Here is a 9,288-nt window from a genome sequence, read left to right as displayed (position 1 = left end):
TTTTGTTCTAGTTCTGTAAAAAATGCCACTGGTAATTTGATAGGGATTGCATTGAATCTGTAGATTGCTTTGGGTAGTATAGTCATTTTCACAGTATTCATTCTTCCAATCCAAGAACATGGTATATCTCTCCATCTATTAGTGTAATCTTCGATTTCTTTCATCAGTGTCTTATAGTTTTCTGAGTACAGGTCTTTTACCACTTTAGGTAGGTTTAGTCCTAGGTATTTTATTCTTTTTGTTGCATTGGTGAATGGGATTGCTTCCTTAATTTCTCTTTCTGATTGTTAGTTGTTCGTGTATAGGAATGCAAGAGATTTCTGTGCATTAATTTTGTAACCTGCAACTTTACCAAATTCATTGATTAGCTCTAGTAGTTTTCTGGTTGCATCTTTAGGATTCTCCATGTATAGTACCATGTCATCTGCAAACAGTGACAGTTTTACTTCTCCTTTTCCAATATGTATTCCCTTTATTTCTTTTTCTTCTCTGATTACCATGGCTAGGACTTCCAAAACTATGTTGAATAATAGTGGCGAGAGTGGACATCCTTGTCTTGGTCCTGATCTTAGAGGAAATGCTTTCAGTTTTTCACCATTGAGAATGATGCTTGCTGTGGGTTTGTCACATATGGCTTTTACTATGTTGAGGTAGGTTCCCTCTATGCCCACTTTCTGGAGAGTTTTTATCATAAGTGGGTGTTGAATTTTGTCAAAACCTTTTTCTGCATCTACTGAGACGATCACATGGTTTTTATTCTTCAGTTTCTTAATATGGTGTATCACATTGATTGATTTGCGTATATTGAACAATCCTTGCATCCCTGGGATAAATCCCACTTCATCATGGTGTATGAGCCTTTTAATGTGTTGTTGGATTCTGTTTGCTAGTATTTTGTTGAAGATTTTTGCATCTATATTCATCAGTGATATTGGTCTGTAATTTTCTTTTTTTGTAGTATCTTTGTCTGGTTTTGGTATCAGGGTGATGGTGGCTTCATAGAATGAGTTTGGGAGTGTTCCTTCCTCTGCAATTGTTTGGAAGAGTTTGAGAAGGATGAATGTTAGCTCTTCTCTATATGTTTGATAGAATTCACCTGTGAAGCCATCTGGTCCTGGACTTTTGTTTGTTGAAAGACTTTTTTTTTTTTTTTCCGGTACGTGGGCCTCCCACTGTCGTGGCCTCTCCTGTTGTGGAGCACAGGCTCCTGATGTGCAGGCTCAGCAGCCATGGCTCACGGGCCCAGCTGCTCCATTTCATGTGGGATCCTCCGGACCGGGGCATGAACCCATGTCCCCTGCATCGGCAGGCCGACTCTCAACCACTGCACCACCAAGGAAGTCCTTGAAAGACTTTTAATCACACTTTCAATTTCATTACTTGTCATTGGTCTATTCATGTTTTCTATTTCTTCCTGGTTCAGTCTTGGAAGGTTATACCTTTCTAAGAATTTGTCCATTTCTTCCAGGTTGTCCATTTTATTGGCATAGGGTTGCCTGTAGTAGTCTCTTAGGATGCTTTGTATTTCTGCGGTGTCTGTTGTTACTTCTCCTTTTTCATTTCTAATTTTATTGGCTTGAGTCCTCTCCCTCTTTTTCTGGATGAGTCTGGCTAATGGTTTATCAATTTTGTTTATCTTCTCAAAGAACCAGCTTTTAGTTTCATTGATCTTTGCTATTGTTTTCTTTGTTTCTATTTGATTTATTTCTGCTCTGATCTTTATGATTTCTTTCCTTCTACTAACTTTGGGTTTTGTTTGTTCTTCTTTCTCTAGTTCCTTTAGGTATAAGGTTAGCTTGTTTACTTGAGATTTTTCTTTTTTCCTGAGGTAGGATTGTATTGATATAAATTTCCCTCTTAGAACTGCTTTTGCTGCATCCCATAGGTTTTGGATAGTAGTATTTTCTTTGTAATTTGTCTCTAAGTATTTTTTGACTTTGCCTTTGATTTCTTCAGTGATCTCTTGGTTATTTAGTAACATATTGTTTAACCTCCATGTGTTTGTGTTTTTTACGTTTTTTTCCCTGTAATTGATTTCTAATCTCATAGCGTTGTGGTTGGAAAAGATGCTTGATATTATTTCAATTTTCTTAAAGTTACCGAAGCTTGATTTGTGACCCAAGATGTGATCTATCCTGGAGAACGTTCTGTGTGCACTTGAGAAGAAAATGTAATCTGCTATTTTGGATGGAATGTCCTATAAATATCCATTAAATCTATCTGGTCTATTGTGTCATTTAGAGCTGGTATTTCCTTATTAATTTTCTGTCTGGATGATCTTTCCATTGGTGTAAGTGCATGTTCAAGTCCCCTAGTATTATTTTGTTACTGTCGATTTCCCCTTTTATAGCTGTTAGCAGTTGCCTTATGTATTGAGGTGATCCTGTGTTGGGTGCATATACATTTATAATTGTTATATCTTCTTCTTGGATTGATCCCTTGATCATTATATAGTGTCCTTCCTTGTCTCTTGTAACATTCGTTATTTTAAAGTCTATTTTATCTGATATGAGTATTGCTACTCCAGCTTTCTTTTGATTGTCATTTTCATGGAATACCTTTTTCCATCCCCTCACTTTCAGTGTGCATGTGTCCCTAGATCTGAAGTGGGTGTCTTGTAGACAGCATATATATGAGTCTTGTTTTTGTATCTATTCAGCAAGCCTGTGTCTTTTGGTTGGAACATTTAATCCATTCACGACTAAGGTAATTATTGATATGTATGTTCCTATTCCCATGTTCTTAATTGTTATGGGTTTGTTTTTGTAGGTCCTTTTCTTCTCTTGTGTTTCCCACTTAGAAATGTTCCTTCAGCATTTGTTGTAGAGTGGGTTTGGTGGTGCTTAATTCTTTTAGCTTTTGCTTGTCTGTAAAGCTTTTGATTTCTCCATCAAATCTGAATGACATCCTTGCCAGGTAGAGTAATCTTGGTTGTAGGTTCTTCCCTTTCATCACTTCAGATATATCATGCCACTCCCTTCTGGCTTGTAGAGTTTCTGCTGAGAAATCAGCTGTTAACCTTATGGGAGTTCCCTTGTATGTTATCTGTCATTTTTCCCTTGTTGCTTTCCATAATTATTCTTTGTCTTTAATTTTTGTCCATTTGATTACTATGTGTCTTGGCATGTTTCTCCTTGGGTTTATGCTGTCTGGGACTCTCTGCACTTCCTGGACTTGGGTGGCTATTTCCTTTCCCCTGTTAGGGAAGTTTTCTACTATAATCTCTTCAAATATTTTCTCAGGTGCTTTTTCCCTCTCTTCTCCTTCTGGGACCCCTAAAATGCAAATGTTGGTGCATTTAATGTTGTCCCAGAGGTGTCTTAGGCTGTCTTCATTTCTTTTCATTATTTTTTCTTTATTCTGTTCTGCAGCAGTGAATTCCACCATTCTGTCTTCCAGGTCACTTATCTGTTCTTCTGTCTCAGTTATTCTGCTGTTAATTCCTTCTAGTGTATTTTTCATTTCAGTTATCGTACTGTTCATCTCTGTTTGTTTGTTCTTTAATTCTTCTAGGTTTTTGTTAAACATTTCTTGCATCTTTTGGATCTTTGCCTCCATTCTTTTTCCGACGTCCTGTATCATGTTCACTATCATTACTCTGAACTCTTTTTCTGGAAGGTTGCCTATCTCCACTTCATTTAGTTGTTTTTTGGGGGTTTTATCTTGTTCCTTCATCTGGTACAAAGTCCTCTTCATTTTCATTTTGTCTGTCTTTTTGTGAATGTGGTTTTCCTTCCACAGGCTGAAGAATTGTAGTTCTTCTTGCTTCTGCTGTCTGTCCTCTGGTGGATGAAGCTATCTAAGAGGTTTGTTCAAGCTTCCTGATGGGAGGGACTGGTGGTGGGTAGAGCTGGGTGTTGCTCTGGTGGGCAGAGCTCAGTAAAACTTTAATCTGCTTGTGTGCTGATGGGTGGGACTGGGTTCCCTCCTTGTTGGTTGTTTGGCTTGAGGCGACCCAACACTGGAGCCTACCCTGGCTCTTTGGTGGGGTAATGGCGGGCTCTGGGAGAGCTCACACTAAGGAGTACTGCCCAGAACTTCTGCTGCCAGTGTCCTTGTCCTCATGGTGAGACACAGCCACCCGTGCCTCTGCAGGAGACCCTCCAACACTAGCAGGTAGGTGTGGCTCAGTCTCCTGTGGGGTCACTGCTCCTTCCCCTGGGTCCTGATGTGCACACTACTTTGTGTGTGCCCTCCAAGAGTGGAGTCTCTGTTTCCCCCAGTCCTGTCAAAGTCCTGCAATCAAATCCCGCTAGCCTTCAAAGTCTGATTCTCTGGGAATTCCTCCTCCCGTTGCCGGACCCCCAGGTTGGGAAGCCTGATGTGAGGCTCAGAACCTTCACTCCAGTGGGTGGACTTCTGTGGTATAAGTGTTCTCCAGTTTGTAAGTAACCCACCACCCAGCAGTTATGGGATTTGATTTTATTGTGATTGCACCCCTCCTACCGTCTCATTGTGGCTTCTCCTTTGTCTTTGGATGTGGGGTCCTTTTTTTTGGTGAGCTCCAGTGTCTTCCTGTTGATGATTGTTCAGCAGTTAGTTGTGATTCTGGTCCTCTCACAAGAGGGAGTGAGCGCACGTCCTTGTACTCCGCCATCTTGAACCAGTCTGATAACAGTCTTAATTTGACTTTAGTACAATGAAACTCTTTTTAATGAAGATGGAGAAGCTGGATATATTATACTCTACAACCTGTTATCAACCTTCCAAATAAGTGAAAAATTCCTAGGCAGAAAATTAAGATTAGCATCAATTATATTTCTTTGTGAGGCATGTTTCTGTCTAAGCTCTTTGGAGTCTAGCACTTCAAAATATGTATTGCAATAGTTGACAAGTATTGTTAATGGATAGCTACTGTACTAATTTACACTTTTTTTTTTTTTTTTTTTTTTGGCCATACCGCATGGCTTGTGGGATCTTAGTTCCCCAGCCAGGGACTGAACACAGGTCCTTGTCAGTGAGAGCATGGAGTCCTAACCACTGGGCAGCCAGTGAGTTCCCTACATGGTTGTTGTATGAATGAGTTTTGATAGTTTATACTGCAGTAAGAAACATGCACAAATCTCAGTGGCTCAAAGGTTTATTTGTCAGTCATGGAATGTGTCAGCTGTGGCTGTGCTCAATATGTGTTCATTTCAGAATCCAGGCTGAAGGAGCAACACCTATTAAGGACACTCATTATTGTGGCAAAGGGAAAATGGTATAATGGTTGACCTGTGCAAAGGCACTTAAGCTTCTGTTTATATGTACATGTCGATTACACCTCACATTTCATTGGCCAAAGCAAATCACATGGCTAAACCCAATGTTAATAAAGTGAGGAAGTATGTGTCTCCTATACAAAGAGACTGCAAGCCACATAGAAATGTGTAGGATATGCACCTCTCTTACAGGAGGTGTGGTGAATAGCTGAGAACAATAATGCAATATTCCACCATTATTAAATGGGATGCATCAGATGAAGAAATAATTGAATAGACTGCTCTGCTCTGATTATTCAAGGAAGACCGATCTGATGGTTTATAGCGTCCTTTGAAATTTTATGATTGCACTTTCAATTTAAGAATCATGGAACTTCTAGTGAAATACAAACCATTGCTACTCAGTGCTATTGTGTTGTGTTTTTTGTTGTTGTTGTTGTTGTTTTTGGTGGAAACATGGGGGAGAAAAGTCTCCTTAACAAGATCAATCACTAACTAGTTATGCCAAAGATAGTGACTCTTCTCTAATAACAGTGGTGTTGTAAAGCATTTCTTCCTACATATGGCTCACATGTTTTTTTTAAATTTATTTTTATTTAGTTTATTTATTTTTGGCTGTATTGGGTCTTTGTTGCTGTGCGCAGGCCCTCTCCAATTGTGGAGAGCGGGGGCCACTCCTCGTTGCGGTGTGCGGGCCTCTCATTGCCGTGACCTCTCTTGTTGCGGAGCACGGGCTCCAGAGTGCAGGCTCAGTAGTTGTGCCACGCAGGCTCAGTAGTTGTGGCACGCAGGCTCAGTAGTTGTGGCGCACGGGCTTGGTTGTTCCGAGGCACGTGGGATCTTCCTGGACCATCACTCGAACCCGTGTCCCCTGCATTGGCAGGCGGATTCCTAACCACTGTGCCACCAGGGAAGCCGAGGCTCATGTGTTCTTGTTAAAATGTATGGCAGCCACCAACATTCACAGTTCCTATTACTGTCTGTAACTCTGTCCTTTAAAATTTGTCCCCTAGGGGCTTCCCTGGTGGCGCAGTGGTTGAGAGTCCACCTGCCAATGCAGGGGACACGGGTTCGTGCCCCGGTCTGGGAAGATCCCATATGCCGTGGAGCGGCTGGGCCTGTGAGCCACGGCAGAGGCCACGGCAGTGAGAGACCCGCGTACCGCAAAAAAAAAAAAAAAAAAAAAGGTTAAAATTTGTCCCCTACTCAAAATCTTTCCTCAAGAAGAGCTGTCATTGATTTTTCTCCAGTATTCCACTGAGAGGCCACATTGTTTGAAGCAAAATGTCAGTGAATATCCTTCCAACAATTCTTCTGGCTTGTAATCATCCCCACACCTTCACTTTGGCTCATCATGTAGGAGCTAGTTTGTTCTGATGCCACACACATGTCCTGGGCAGGGAATTGTTTTTGAAGAGCTCTGCTACCATATGGTTTTTGTAAGTCTTCATTTGTGATTCAAGTATTTTGGCGTGATGTTGAATTTTATATTTTTTTGGGAGAGACTGAGCTCTGCCAGCATTTCAAAGGCCTTAATTTTTGTCTGTAGCTTGATGCCGCCCTGTTTTTCAGTTTCCATTATATGATGGTCTTCCTGATATTATTGCTAAATTTTCTTTATTAGTGCACATGAGAGAATTATCGCCATCCCACCCCATGCTGCTGCTTTTATAGAGAAATTGGTCATTATTTTTTGGACGAGTTGAGTCATCAAAGAGATTCTGGATAATGGGCAGATCTGATAGTGTATATAGGTAAAGGTAAGATTATTCATTTTGTTTAGAACTCACCTCTTATCTTTGCCAAGCACTTGAGTGGAGAGTTCGAGGTTTCCAAAAGAAAAAAACATCAACTGAGTGGAAGATCCAACAGAGAGGCATAAACTTTGAACTTGAAGAGTCAGAAATTCTTCTGCTTGCCCCTGGTGGGATGCTGACATAAGATGGAAATCATGCTTTGAGCACTAAGATGAATGGAATTGCTGAAAAAGCAAATGTTTCTTAAAAGCCTTTATAATTCACCAACAAAAGGGCTTCAGAAATCCTATAAGGGACTGAGAAAAAGGTCAAGGTTAAAGGCCCCATCTTCACCAATGTGAAAGAGATGACTAGTCAATCAATACAGGATTCCTCCAAGGAATTCTGAAACCAGAGAGAGAAGTCTCTCTTCTGTCTCTAGGCAATTAGGAAAAGGCAGAACTCAAGAAGCAAAGTGGCTGATGGTACCGGTTAGGGCATTGGGCCCACATCCTGTGATAAGAACCAGCAGATGGTTCCTGGAAGAGACAAGAATTCTGTCAGTTCTGGTGTTGGTGCCTGCCCAGATATTGCTCAGGTTAGCACTCTGACTGCTAAGTATCTACCTCACCGAGTATCTAACTCAGACTGGAGCAAGGCATGGAGGTGGGCGCTCTGTCAGCCAAAGCCTATCTGGGGCTGAAAGTTAGTTTCTTAGATAACGATTTTGTGTTCTGTAAACTATAAAAAGGGAAAGGGAAATCTGTCCATTTCTTCACCGACGAGGAGTTGATACTCTTGTCAGAAGTCAAGAAACTTATTAGACTACAATTACCTGTGGGCAGGGTCACTGTGATTAAAGACATGAATTTTCTTCTCTTCCTTGCTTTCATGTAATGAGCTGACACGGCCTCTGCTCAAAACATTCAGATAGGGACTTCCCTGGTGGCACAGTGGTTAAGAATCCGCCTGCCATGCAGGGGACATGGTTCGAGCCCTGGTCCGGGAAGATCCCACATGCCGCGGAGCAACTACACATGTGCTGCAACTACTGAGCCTGTGCTCTAGAGCCGGTGAGCCACAGCTACTGATCCCGTGAGCCACAACTACTGAAGCCCGCGTGACTAGAGCCTGTGCTCTGTAACAAGAGAAGCCACCGCAGTGAGAATAGCCCCCGCTCACCCTAACTAGAGAAAGCCTGTGCGCGGCAACAAAGACCCAACACAGCCAAAACCAAATAAAATTTAAAACAAACAAACCAACCAAAAAAACCCATTCAGATATTTTGCTCCTTTTTGGTACTTTCTGTTCACTCATGCAGCAGAAGGAATCAGATGATCTGGAGCCTGCCTCCTTAGGGAAGGCTGAGTTATCCTTCTCTCTCCTTTTTCATTAGATGTCTTAGTTCCTGGGTTAAGTCTCCTGCAGGGGAAGTGTGGTCTCGCTTGGCCCAGGTAAAACTACCCATATTCTTAAGCAATTTAAGAAATATTTCTTGTAGTGGCCAGAAGACCAACTGTGCATTTCCAGACAGCAGCAGTGTTGGTCGTGGATATCCTAAGCAGCTCCACCAGCGGTGTGGGTGAGAAGCAATTTGAAGTGAAAAGATGGAATGAAAAAGTCGAAAATCTGGGCCTGGGATATTGTGGTTGATAACTGTGCCACCTGCAGGAACCACATTATGGTTCTTTGCATAGAATGTCAAGCTAACCAGACATCTGCTACTTCTGAACAGTGTGCTGTTGCATGGGGAGTCTGTAACGTTCTTTTCACTTCCATTGCATCTCCGCAGGCTCAGAACATAACAGGTGTGTTTGTTGGACAGCAGAGAGTGGGAATTCCAAAAGTATGTGTACCAGGAAAGGAGAATTCTTCCATTAAGCTCAACTTTTTGTTATGCATTTAATGACTTGCCCTCCTGTTACATAATTATAAATTAGGTAGAACCATGTCTTTTCTGCTTTGTCTTTTCAGTTTGCTATTCCTGAAGCTATTTTGTATTCTGTGTAAAATAAAATCCAGTAGGATTCTTTAAAAAAGGAAAAAAGAAATCTTTCTTGTGCCCTGGAAATTTCTGTGAAGAACAGGATATACCAGCGTGAACCTGTTTCCAACCCTGCTTCATTCTATTGCTTGGAGAGAATTAATTCACTCTTCATGGGCAGCATCAAAGAAAAAACAGGCAGGATTTTCAGGGCTACCAAATGTGTTCAGTGGTGTTCAGATTCCAGGTCTACAAATGCTTGGCTTTCATTTGTTTCAAATGTTTGCACAGGTTCATGACTGGATAAGCAATATACTGGGCAGTGGACTTATGGTAAACATATCAGACAATCCATGCTCTACAGGTG

Source organism: Mesoplodon densirostris, chromosome 8, assembly GCF_025265405.1.
Source record: "Mesoplodon densirostris isolate mMesDen1 chromosome 8, mMesDen1 primary haplotype, whole genome shotgun sequence".
Taxonomy (NCBI): domain Eukaryota; kingdom Metazoa; phylum Chordata; class Mammalia; order Artiodactyla; family Ziphiidae; genus Mesoplodon; species Mesoplodon densirostris.
This window is presented reverse-complemented; position numbering follows the sequence as displayed.